Source organism: Pogona vitticeps, chromosome 2 (assembly GCF_051106095.1).
Source record: "Pogona vitticeps strain Pit_001003342236 chromosome 2, PviZW2.1, whole genome shotgun sequence".
Lineage (NCBI taxonomy): Eukaryota > Metazoa > Chordata > Lepidosauria > Squamata > Agamidae > Pogona > Pogona vitticeps.
The window spans coordinates 62,607,069-62,620,515 of NC_135784.1; the positions used below are offsets into that span (position 1 = coordinate 62,607,069).

The 13,447-nt window shown below is 41.8% G+C and overlaps 1 long non-coding RNA gene across 1 annotated transcript; it reads left to right on the forward strand.

Annotated features, from left to right (window-relative positions):
* Positions 1-5,476: 5,476 nt before the first annotated feature.
* LOC144586687 (uncharacterized) lies at positions 5,477-8,995 on the forward strand. The gene is made up of 2 exons (XR_013541643.1): positions 5,477-8,519; positions 8,688-8,995. It is a non-coding gene; the product is annotated as an uncharacterized LOC144586687 (long non-coding RNA).
* The last annotated feature ends 4,452 nt before the right edge of the window (positions 8,996-13,447 follow it).

Sequence of the window (13,447 nt, forward strand, 5' to 3'; positions counted from 1 at the left end):
GGTTGTGTAAAGGATATGTGTGAAAATAAATGGTCACAGGAGGATTTCTAGAAGTTAGAGGAGAGAAAATTGAGAGCCTAGCTAAAGTCAAATGCATGTTAAAGCGGTATGCCTGGAGAAGAGCGAAAAGGAATAGGATTCAGACTTTTATCTTGAACATTAAGAAACAAGAAAGCTACCGTGGTGGAAGAAAGGGGTTCCAGCAGGTGCTAAAAGCCACGCAAAACATATTATCATAGTGGGAAAACAATCCAAAAGCCAAAAACATGTTTTAACCTAGACAATGGTGGTCAAGAGTAGGTAGGGGTGTGTACAGTGAAAATATCCATATTGCTTAAAATTCTAATGCTTTGGGGGTATGCCTCTTTTGTTTTTGTATTTTTCATATACTGGTCACTGCATTTTATAATTATGACAGGAAAAGACTCTTTGGGGTCATTAGTTTAATTCCCCATTCATGTTTTAGCAGTCACAAAAGCCCTAAAGCATCCTGAAGAACTATTCCGAAATAGCAGAAGCAAGGCAACAGAGAATCAATCTACTCTGAAACAGGCAACAGTGAATTAAAAAGAAAAATCATAACCAAAGCTATGCAAGCACCCATACAGCCCTGTGGTACATGGCACACTCACAAAGTCTATCCCCCCCAGCCCTCATACCCCATAGAAGCATACAAAATAGACCCAGTCCATCCACTTAAATAGACAGCTTTGACAGACTAAATATACAATAAATTAACAAAATAACATTTTAAAAATAGCCAATCAAACAGGGGAAGCACACGGAGAGAAAGAGAGGGGGGAATAGCAAAACTTAAAAATCCACACAAAACCTCTGTCAAAAACCAAGAGAAGCAAGCAAATAAAAGTAAAAAAAATACTGTACCATCAGACTCCCCCAACCAAAACTGCTAGAATGTGGGGAAATTCCTTTTCCCCCTACCACTCTTCTACTTTTTGAATCCAACAATCAGCAACAAAATAATCCAGAAAAAAATGACACTCCCACATACCCACACAAAAAGAGGTGGAAGAAATCCCCAAAGAAATTTGGAGAGGAATTGAAAAACAATCCCCCCATTCAAAAGTAATCCTTGATAACAGCAGAAATAATGCAAAGAAATTGAGCAGGGGTTTGGACTTGACGGCCTTGTAGGCCCCTTACAACTTCACTTTTCAATGATTTCTATGATTCTATGACCTACCCATTTTCCCCCTAAAAATCCCATGCAGCCTGACTATTAAAGTTTGTTGGAGGTAAATCCATGTCTTCTGCGTATTTTCTCTGCATTGATGTTATATTTTCCTTTATTCTAACATCACTGTCCTAGCATTAGTTCATCTGCTTCTTGAAAGAATATCTGGCTATCTGTTCTCAGCTGTTTTTATACCCTTTACCAATTATTTCCTCTGATCTCTTTTTGTTAATTCAGGTTTTATCCCGGAGTTTCTGGGTGACCAACAATAATGGAAAATCTCATACATTTTACTTCTTCACATTTTCCTGGGCTTGAAACTAAACTCTTATCATATATCTCCTGTATGTTTTGATTGCTTTTGCTACTCCGGGAAATCCTGAAAGATGAATTCCTGATGCATGTTTTTCTTAACTAGGAAACCCTGTAATTCATATCTTAATTTGTTTCCCCAAAGATGATACGATTAGAATCAAACATGCCATTTCTACTCTACATTACATCATTTACCTCTTTGGTTTCGATAATCTCATATCTCTGTTTACACATGCTAACCACAACATTTGCTTAAAAACCAACCATTCAGTTGCCAAAATTGTTTAGACTTCATTGATCTTGCTCTGCCAGAGCTGATTGTTTTGAAAATGGGGATTGTTTTGAAAGCAACAAAGTTTAAGCTCCAAGCTTCACTTTTGAAGCACTTTCCCCATGCACCCCATAATATTCCATTATTTTTCATACTCTCTTAAATGCACAAGGTTTCAAACGTTGACAGGTGTCCAGGGCAGAACAGGGATTTCTGTGGACTGCCCACCTGCCTGCACAACTGTCTCCCTTCCAGAGCTAGCTGAGCTAGTGTTGACGGCAATGCTGGGATTGCTTACGCTTGTTGTAACTTGAGGATTTCAACATTCAAGTGGATGCCACTTTCTCAGGAACAGCCTGGGATTTTCCTCCATGACAATCATGGATGTGTTTCAATTAAGATTATCTGTCCCAGTACGCGAATGGATCCGAATGATTTTCTGATCACCTTCTTTGACCTCAGCTGGCAATCCTGTTGAAGTGCTGGTTAGACAGTCTTGTCAAAGTCCTGGAAAAATGACCAGGTCATTATTAAGCTTCCTAGTCGTCTACTACTAGAGCTAGCCTAGTTTCCTAGGAAGTTAATGATCATGATATGAATGGGAAAGAGACTAGAGTACGGGTGGCAGACTTTTGTCACTCCAGAAGTTTTGGATGACAGCTCCCAGAATCAATATATTCACGAAGGCTTTCACAGCCGGGATCTAATGGTTGTTGTAGGTTTTTCAGGCTCTTTGGCCGTGTTCTGAAGGTTGTTCTTCCTAACATTTCGCCAATCTCTGTGGCCGGCATCTTCAGAGGACAGGAGTCAGAGACAGACAGAGTTCTGACTCCTGTCCTCTGAAGATGCCGGCCACAGAGACTGGCGAAACGTTAGGAAGAACAACCTTCAGAACACAGCCAAAGAGCCCGAAAAACCCACAACAACCAGCTCCCAGAATCCTTAGCTTGTATTGCCAATAGCAAAGGGGGATTGTAGTCCAAAACATCTGGAATGCCAAAGTTTCACTACCCCTGGACTGGAGTGACAGTTCTGACAAAGTATAGGCAAGAGGCCATGGGAGGGTCTACTCCACTGCAACTGCTGTGGTGAAGAAGTTGTTCTTCTCTGCCTCCATTACAATCTTCACAGAGCCCTTCAGCTGAACTCTTTCAGGTGCTAAAGGGCTTGCCTATTATGCTCTGGCCTGCAAGAAGACAATGCAGACCATTCAGCAGATGGCTGCAAAGACATGTACAAGACCTTTCCAAAAATGGGGACAGCTGGCACACTAGTTTTAACTGTGCAAAGGCACTCCTGGTCACTGTCGAAACCTGGGCATCCGGGCTCAGAGGCAAATCCAGGCACAGCCTCAATCTGCACATGTGTGTTTTCAGAGGAAGTGCAACCCCATCCAGCACAGGCTGCCTTCCCTGATATTTCAGCTGACCAGGAACACCCTCTGTCTTGTCTGGATTGAGATTCATTCAGTCCATTACTGACACCATACAATGATCTAGAACTGAAAGAGCTTCCTCATATTTCTCCGACAACGTCTGATGCAAATGGTGCTGTTGACAACAGGTCCTATGGATGTAACTTTGGTCCCTGCTTGTGCAGTGATAAATGGATCCATTTCAGCTTGCACAGTCTGAGGAACGTGGATAGGATTCTTGGAGAGTCCCTACATGTGCATCGAATCCGTAGCCGTCCTGGCTCATAAAGGCAGCTAGGAGGGGAGTGGCTCAGCGGGGAAAGGGGTGTGATGAATACTTCTTTACAGCAGGACAGAATTGTGGTCTTCATTAAAAATGTGGTTGTAAGACTTTTGCTCAGAAAACCCTACTGAATATCGGATAATTACCAGCCTATCTTCAACACTCCATTGTCGGACAAGATAAGAAAACATGAAATAGTTTCTCAGCTCCAGGAGTTTCTGGATGGGGCAGGTTACCATACCTAGGCTGGTTTTCATCTGGTGAGCCCAGGGCCTAGGCTGGGGAACTCTCTGCCACAGCAGGCCCTCCCTTGCTGGCAATCAAAAATCACTCAAACAAACAGAAGGAAAAAGATTTAAAAAAAAAACAAAAGATGCTGTCTTTTTCTTCTTTACACATTTTTTTTAAAATGTCCTTGCAGGTTTTGTTGTTTTTGTTAGAAACTGTTTCAAGCTTAACGGCCTTTCAGCATTATTGTAAGTTTAATTGCTCTTTTAGTATTTTACTTTTTGTATCTGACTCCTCCTCTTTCCTGCCATTTTATAGGCCACATTGGGGCCTTGCAATAGGAGAAGGGGGAGGATACAAATACAACCAAATGAGTGAATAAATAATTCCACCCATTCTAGCTTCAACTTTCTCCATTCTGTTATTGCTGCTGCTTACTTTGGAGATAGAAAGACTAGTAAAAAAAAGTTCAGCCCAGTCTTCATAGCATTTATTGTCAAACATATTTAAACTGTAGGATTGCTTCTCCACCCGCTTTTGAAGTGGTTGAAGTTCTTCCAAAAAACACAATAGCATCCACTGCCCAAATTTAGCTCTTCTCTAGGACATGAAATGAATCCAGTGCTTTAATTACATAGCCTCTTTAATTAAGCTGCAATTCTGACTCAGCAAACAATCCACCACGTCTTGGCTGAATTAGGGGATGCTTAAGGAATTAATTCTTTATTAAGGACTACATGAAATTATTTGATCTGCGCCTCTTGGGCTTGTGCGTGGGTTAAAATTTAGCTAGCAGCAAGAGTTTGTCTACATGCTTCTGAATGCTGTGGTCTACTCCTCTGCAGTTTAAATGTGCCAGGGTAAATCCCAAACAAAATACATGTACATACATAAGGGCTATGTCACAGATATTTCCTATTTTTAGTTGTTGAGAAAGGTGGTGGAAATTTTTATCTTACGTTTATCAAATTCATCAAAAAAACCCAGACTGAACATGTTTAGTTATACAGTGGGGTCTTGACTTGAGAACTTAATCCGTATTGGAAGGCAGTTCTCAAGTCAAAAAGTTCTCAGGTCAAATCTGCATTTCCCATAGGAATGCATTTAAAACCATTTGATCCGTATCTGCTCTTTTCCGTCCATAGAAACTAATGGGAAGCTGCCATTCCGCCTCCGACCACTAGAGGGGGATATTTTGTTTCTTTTTTTCTTAGGTCAAGAAAGGTTCAGGGAAGGCAGGGAAAATACAGTCCAGGCAGGACAGTGGACCCTTGACTTACAGAATTAATCCGTATTGGAACAGTGGCTGCAGGTCAAAAAGTCTGTAGGTCAAGTCTCCATTGAGCTACAGTGCATTGAAAACTGATTAATCCCGTAACAGGCCGTTTTTGTTCCATTTTGGTTTTTTTCTGGTCTGTAAGTCAAATCTCAGTCTGCAAGTCAAATCTAAATTTTGCAGCCAGAGAAGTCTGTAACTCAAAAAGTCTGTAAGTCAAGCCGTCTGTAAGTCAAGGGTCCACTGTAAACAAATAAAATCCATCTTAGGTAGAAGAGAGAGCACAGAGGAGGTAGTATTATATATAATACTATCTCCTTTGTATAATACTACGTACATCTTTTGTGCTCTCTCTTCTACATAAGATGGATTTTTATTTTTTTATAACTAAACATGTTCAGTCTCTCTCTCTCTCTCTCAACTGAACATGTTTACATATACATAATACACATATCTATCTATCTATCTATCTATCTATCTATCTATCTATCTATCTATCTATCTATCTATCTATCTATCTATCTATCTATCTATCTATCTATCTATCTATCTATCTATCTATCTATCTATCTATCTATCTATCTATCTGAAATGGATGCAGAATCAACACTTTGAGTGCTGGTCAGCCGCCTTTAAGGGCTAACTGGGCTATTTGCCCAAGAAATCCTAATGGAAGCTTTCATTCCACCTAATCATAAAAGATAATAAGCTTCTGAACTAGGCATTAGATATAATGAGCTTCTTGAAACACCATGTTATAAGAATCATAATAAAATACATGCTAATGCAGTTAAGAAAGCATTTTGGCCCTCATACAAGCACAACAAAACATAAGAATGTTCCTACACAGCAGACACACAATCCTGAACACTGGACTTCAGCCCAAGGAGAGCCTCACTTCAGGCTGCAGGATCTCAGGTGATATTTTTGCATGAGGTTGCCAACATCCTACCTCAGAAGCGTGCTTAGGGCACCTGCTCCTTCAAACAATGGAGGAGCCATTTTCTTCTTTAATGGAGAAAAGTAACCTACAGTATTTTACTACACTCAGGAACCATATAAAGCAGAGGTCCCCAACCCCCGGTCTGTGGCTCCCTGACGGTCTGTGGCCTGAGCCAGGTCGGGCCGTGGAGACAGACCTCCCCCCCCCATGCACTTCCCTCAGCACAGCCCCTTTGCGCAAGCGCACCTGCACCTGCACCAGCACTCCCCCACCCCTTCATGCATGTACATGAGTGCCCCTGAGCGCTGCACCACCCTTCAGGCATGTGCATGAGCATGTTAACGGCCGCACAAGAACACGCCCACTCCTTTGCACATGCGCACGAGTCCCAACAAGCGTTTGGTATGATCACCCAGTGAAGAACACCACCTGATGCTGAGGTGCTTACAGGCTACATTTTTGTGCTGAGGGACAACTGTATAGGCTCATGAAACAAAGAGAGAACAGGCAGTCCAATGGATGCTTTCTACAAAGGACACCAATCTGGAAAATTGTTGAACTTGCCTGTTATTGTAGCCCTTTAAAGTTCTACGGGGCTAGTGTTTACTTTGGTATCTGCTGATGAACCTTGCAAACACAATTTCACACAATAAGCCCTTTCTTATTGACAGCAGTATGAGAGCGAACCTGAGCAAATAGAACAACAAATTGCTATTATTTGTGCACCCAAGTCCTAGGTAACAGCATCAATACAGAGGCTGCTTGTAGAACTGCCAAATTCAAGTGTCCCTTAGAATTCAAATTCAGATAAAAATCCAAGGCATCTTTCTCAACTGAATAAGCTTCACATGTCGAATCTTCAAAACCCTTCAATAACATATTAATTCAGTTGTATTCAATTCATGAATTCACTATGTGGATTCATCTCCCAAAACAAACATATAGAAATTACGCCTAGACCAACCTGGCAAGGGCCTTAGCACTCTAAACGACAACAGCAGCTCCGGCCTCGTCAGCTCTCCCCCTTTTTCTGATTCAGATTTCTTACTCACAACCCTTGCCCTTTCTTAGTCCCACCAATTTAGGCTAAACCAATATTTCATAGGAGTTACACTATGTTTTGCTTTTTTATGTTTATGTCTCTGTTTACTCAACTTTTTTTAAAAAATATTCCAAGATATTTTATAGTAATAATATGAATGTAAGCCTGTTTCAGAATGATCTCTATATAGTTTAGCTATATTTGCTATTTCACTTTACTTGGTAAGGGCATTAGTAAAATCTAGAAGGGTCGGCGCTCAACAAAGGAGGCCTGAGTGTGCTCACCTAACTTTCATGTCCATAAGTGGTGGAAGACAGGTGGCACATCATCGGTGAAGACTCCACCTAAGGCATATTTTCGCACATGCAGTATTCCTTATGAAGGGAAAATTATATTTAAAATGTCAAACACGACTATTATGCTGACAAGTTTTAAATTTGTCACTTGAAGTGATTTAAATTGTAAATCACTTTTACAGGCTGTTTATCTGGCTGGATAGTTCAATGGTTTTAGTAATCTTCTGGCTGTGGAGCCAGAGCTCAGGAGTTTGATTCCCGGCTATGCCTCCTTGACAGAGGCTGGACATGATGATCCATAGGGTCCCTTCCAGCTCTGCAGTTCTAAAATGAGGATGAGGGTGATTTAAAAAGTGATACAGACCAAGAACTGCCTACCTCTGAGATTCACCTATTGCTTCAAAGCTTATTGCTGTTACCATTGCTGGGAAACGCTCTCCACTCATGTGGCTTGAGGCTATATTTTTATTTGATATTGAATTTATGGGTCCTTTTTTTCCTAACTTCCTAATCATAGGCACTTGATTTTGTTCAACGTTGTCTTTGCCTGTCCTGTGACCAGCTTTAATTTGCCTCAGAGCTTGCAAAAGCTAGCTTCTGGGTTTAAAATTCCTAGAATCCCCCAACCAGCTGAATCACTCACTGGCCATGCTGTCGGTCCAAGATACTGCGAACTGTAGTAAAAAAAAAACAGTACGAAATTACCAAATTGCGGCTAACCTCTATACACAAGCATGTTGAGCTGTAACATTTCCATCCCTGAGAAAGATTTGTTATTTCAAATGATGTAATAAAGAATGACAGCTCCCCTCCCATTACTAATGCTCTGTTTGTTATGTCTAGAGCAGCTGCCTCATTGAGCTTAATGACCACTTCTACAAGGCTACCTCCTTAGGAAAGGCATATTCATGTGTACAGAAATATGGTAGTTATGGGAATATTGTAAATATATAATTTTCCTGTGCATTCACATGTCTCTCTGTGTTGTTATCTTGCACTTAACCACTCATCTCCTGTTCCTGTATTGTTGCTTGGAGCAACGACTGTGATTCATTATCTAAATTAAAGTTTCCTGCATATTAATTTCACTCTGCCACAGGTGACTGGGCTGACTCTGTAGAAGCAACAACAAATTTAATGTGAGCCATGAAAGTGTTTTGGTGGTTTTGATGTGAATATCAAAATAAGGCTACTCTTCCGCTGCTGTTAAACTTCAATGATCCACCACCATTGGAAAGCCAGCATGCACACGCCAGGTGCATTTTCGATATTTAACAGTACAGAGCTGTTCTAATTATAGTGGAGTCATCTTCTCTGTTTCCTCATTTCTTTGTGTTATGCTTGATCAATTGGGACCATGATAATGTATTTCTTGTTATAAAAGGCTGCTCCTTACACTTTTTTTCTCATCTTGAACATATCAGGTCTGTTCCAAACAAGGTGTTCCTGATTCTAAAAGTGACCAATGAATAATGACGCTTGATGGAAAGAAGCTGCAAAGAAGGTCTCTTTGAGCTGATCGTCGAAGCAGAGAATGCTCTAAGCTAGAAGGAGGCCCTTAAACATATGCTTTTAAAGCTTCAAAGAGAGCTGGCTTCAAAGAGCAACATGGAGGGGGGAGGGTTGTATACGTGGTGCTTTGTGGCATAGCAAAAGGCTTGGAAGGCACTAAGTTGTAAGAGAAAGGCGGAATAAAAGTCACCGTTTGGAAACCATGCCTTACTAATAACAATGGTATCTGTAATGTTGTGGAGGGTGATGAGGAGATGATACTTCGTGTTAAACAACGCTATCATTTTTTAGGGAAGGGTGGGTGATACCTTTATTAGAACACTTTAAAGTTAGTCCTAACTCTTGCTTTCAGGAACACACACCTTCTTTTTCTTTTCTTGTTGGACTATTAGTAGTAGTAGCTGTCTGGGGAGCTCAGTGGCTTAGGCATCTGGCTGCAGAGCCAGCAGTTGGGAGTGAAATGCCCCACTGTGCCCTCCTGCGAGTAGAACCAGCCTGGGTGGCCTTGGGGGCAAGCTGCACAGTCCCAGGGCCCACCATGAAAAGAAAGGAATGATGCACCCCTTCTGAGGACTCTCTTCCTAGACAACCCCTGAAAAGGGTTACCCTAAGTCAGAACCGATTTGATGGCATGTGATGATGATTTTTAGTGCGGCCAGCAGTGTTTCCTCACTACTTCTATAAACCATTGGCTTCAGAGGGCTCATTTTTAGCCATTTCTCTTTTGTTTTTGTTTTTTTAAAGTAATTTCTGTTAAAAATGCATAGCCCTAATGTATCATGTCTAAAGCCCCTTCATCAAAAGAGTGTTGCAATTAGAGATGGGCAGAAGCCACCAAAATCAGCAGTTCATGCCAGTTAATTTTTTTGGCCAAACAGATGTTCGGTGTTACCCGGAAGAGGTGGAGCAGGGAAGCCGAAGTGCTGCTTCTGAGTGGGCACCACCTGGAGGAGTCAGGACAGGAAAGCACCAAACACCTGTTTGGCTGAAAAAAACAAACCAGCACTAAAGATGGGGGTATTTGTATGTGAATATGAATATCCCGGCACAGCTGGAGTTAATGAGGGTCTGGCCCCTGGGGCCGGACCGTCCACTCATATGTCCGCCACTACTGCTGTCCTTGCTCACCCTTGCAGTCGCTCATGAGAACCATTCTCTTCCCAGTCATCTAGCCACTCCTAGCAGAGGGAGGGAGGATGAGTCTCCCCTCAAGGCTGCCAAGTGGCTATATGTTTTTGATGGACAATGTACAGTACATGAGCCAGAATACTCTTGATGCTTGTGTAAGGTTTGCTTAACTCCTTTCAGCCTATTGCAACTAACTGACAAGGTGCTGGGGCATGTGTCAATGGTGTGCCTAGTCATGGGCCTGATTGGGCAACTGGTATACAGTATGTCCCAGCACTTCATCAATTAGTTGCAGCAAGTTACACAAAAGGTACAGCAAATGAACACCAACAGGATTCTGGCTGTTGAAAAATGGGAGAGAAGAATTTCAGAAGATATAGTAGGGCTATCTCTTTATAATATAGTCATAAATGAGAGACCAACCCTGGCATGTTTCTTTATCCCAGCAGTCCAAAATAAAAACGGACACCAGCAATGGCATCCCAGTGGAGCCTGATTGAATGCTTCCTCCTGGGGCAATGTATGCTGCCTCTTTTCACAAGCCAGGGTAAGCGTGTGATTGATGCAAATTCCATGCCAGCCAACTTCCTCACATTATCCTCCATTTTTTAAAAAACACCTAGTCTTAAGGTAGAACGCTGGAGAAATAAAAAAAGTATTATTTTGTGACATTTTGGTTAACTCTTCTAGCTAAAATGTTAACTCTTGGTTAACTCTTCTAGCTAAAATTCTGGACTTTGCATTTTTGGTCTTATTTCTTTGGTTTTTGCCTAATATATTCTAAAATTTGGTTTGACAAAACTACCTTTACTTTTCCAAAATAGAAATTAGAGGCCATCAAGCAGAGGAAGAGGGGCCACTCCTTATTGCATTTCGAGTTGCAGGCCGCCTATTGTCTAGTGTTAACTGCTTCTGCTTATAACAAGTAGTGTGAGGAGACAGTAAAGTGTGAGGAGAGGTCAAAAGAAGTTGCTATTCAACCTTCGACCCTGGCTGGTTTAAAGAGGCCCATTGATGGCTTCTCACTTGAGAGGCAGGCAGATGTCCTCACAAGGTTGGGGACAGAGAAAAGCCCCAAGCAAGCGCCACTCAACAGCTGCCAGATGGAAATGCCTATTTTTCTACAGCTTTGGGAAAATATCAGCTGGCCTCGTGTCCTGTCAGCGATGCCTTAGCAGCTTCCTGAAACATGCCGCTTTCACAATAATTATGGGGAAAGAAAGAGAGAGAACAAATCAAGAGTGAAAGATGAATGTTAAGTGAAGTACCCTCACCAGTTCTATTGGCCTGGTGCATTTCTGTGGCTGGCAGAGCTTGGAGAAGTGGCTTTTTTGGACTACAACTCCCCAAATCCCTTAACCAGCACAGCCAGTAGTCATGTTGGCTAGGGGATGATGGAGTTTGCAGTACAAAAATAATTGTTTCCGTTTCCCAACACTGGGCTGAAAGACAAGATGTACTGTTGCCCAGCTCCTGGAAGCAAGGCAGCCCGAAATCCTGCCTGCCAATAACCCTATCATTTTCTTTTTGAGAAGACCCACAAGGAGTCGGAAGCAATGCTGCCACATGCTTTTGCTTGTAGCTGGTGATCTGGTCAGCAGCCCAAATCTCCACTGCAATGCCCAAGACCGGTGCTCCCTTCAGTGCCAATTTCAATTAAAATAAAGGTGTTAGAGACTCTGGAGAAACCTGCTTATTCGTTTACTGCACTGCTTCTGCTGCTGTAAGCTGAATCTGAAGTTAGTGTGGAAATAACCGAGCGGGTGGGCCCTTCCTTCTTCCCTTCAGCAACCAAGGCTCCCCACCTCTCTTCTGCTCCACTCTTGAGTAGTAGAACAGATTGAAGCCGCAGGGCTTTAATTGTTGCCTGCTTCTCTCTTCAGCTCCGCCTGCAACTCTGGGCACTTCAAGGAGCTGTGCTTGTGAAAGCTATTTCAAGATGGGGGGGAGGGAGGAATGGAGTGGTTATTTCACATCCATTCAAAAAACGGGTTAACGACATCCTTTTGCCCACGGACTGGGCTCAAAGCAATTGTGTTCCCATACGGGGCAGAACGAGAGAGACAAAGGAGCCACCTGTGCAAGGGTGGGAAGAGGTGTGTGCATCACGCAGTTGGGTCGTCGGGTAGCCATCTTGTTAAGGAACAGTTTTCCTGGCCTTTAAAACCTGCATAATGGGCAGACATACAACAGGTGGTGTTTTTCCCACCCCCAGGGAGATGCAATCCCTGAAAAGCTGCCCCTGCAGATGTCTTCCTGTCAGAAAAAAGTTGTTTAAAGACAGGGGATTCCCACCTTCTCCCCTAAAGTGTAGCAACATTATTTGTCAGGCAAGAGATTTTTTCCCCCTGGGATGCAAAGTTGCACATAGGTTTGTTACCACAAACACAGTATCTCTGTCCTTTTTAATAATAATAATAATAATAATAATAATAATAATAATAATAATAATAATAATAATAATAATAATAATAATAATAATAATAATAATAATAATAATAATAAATTAGTATTCTTGGGGGGGCAAGTACACTCCTTGCCTCTCCCTGTGGACACTGATCTTACTAGGAATATATTTTATTTAGAGGAGAGATTGGCTGTGTATGGTTTCTACAAACTCTCCTTGATCTTGACAGCCTCTGCTAATAAGAGTCACTAATGCTCCACTCACGTTAATTATGCAATAAAGCTTCAACGAAGTACAACACTCTTAAGTTCTATGCAAGCTATTTGTTTGTCTATTGATGAAGCTTGCAATTTCACAAAATGAGTCTCTTCTTATTCACAGTTATATAACAGACAACATGAACAATTATAAAAACAACAAAATGCTACAGGTTGTGCGCCCAAGACCTCAGCAACAGCCCCAATACAGAAAGTGCTCATAGAACTGCAAAGTTCAAGTGTCCTTTTGAATTCAAATTCAGGTAGAAATCTAAGCTATCTTCTTCATATGGGTTGATGATCCATAACATAAAAGAATCAGCTCCACATACAAAGTCTTCCAAACCCTGGAGTAAATATCAATTACTTAAAAATGATTTTATGGTGTGGATTTATGCCTCCAACACAAATACAGTATACTGTATAGGGACTATACCTAGATCAAGTTGGCAATGGTCTATGCAGTCTAAGTGGCAACAGCGGCTCTGTCCTCTTCAGCTCTCCCACTCTTTCTGATTGAAATCTCCAACTCACAGCCCTGCTCTTTCTTAGTCCCACCCTTTGGGGCTGAACCAATATTTCACAGAGGTTACAGCAGCTTCTGAGAGAGAAGGGCAATAGAGGAGATGCCTGGAACTCCCTTTCCTAGTGAGTCCAAACTGGATCCCTTGTGCTGGGCCTGATCGAATGTGGAAAGGCACACCTAGACTAATTTCTGTCTGTTTTACCCAAATCTTCTAATTAAAACCTAAAGCACATAAATGGAGGGGGGGGGAAATGCCCCCAAATAAAGAACTAGAACCAAATTATTCAATTAAAAGAAGAGGAGGAGGAGGAAGAGGAGGAAGGGGAAGCCACAATAGAAGAATAATAGCAGTTT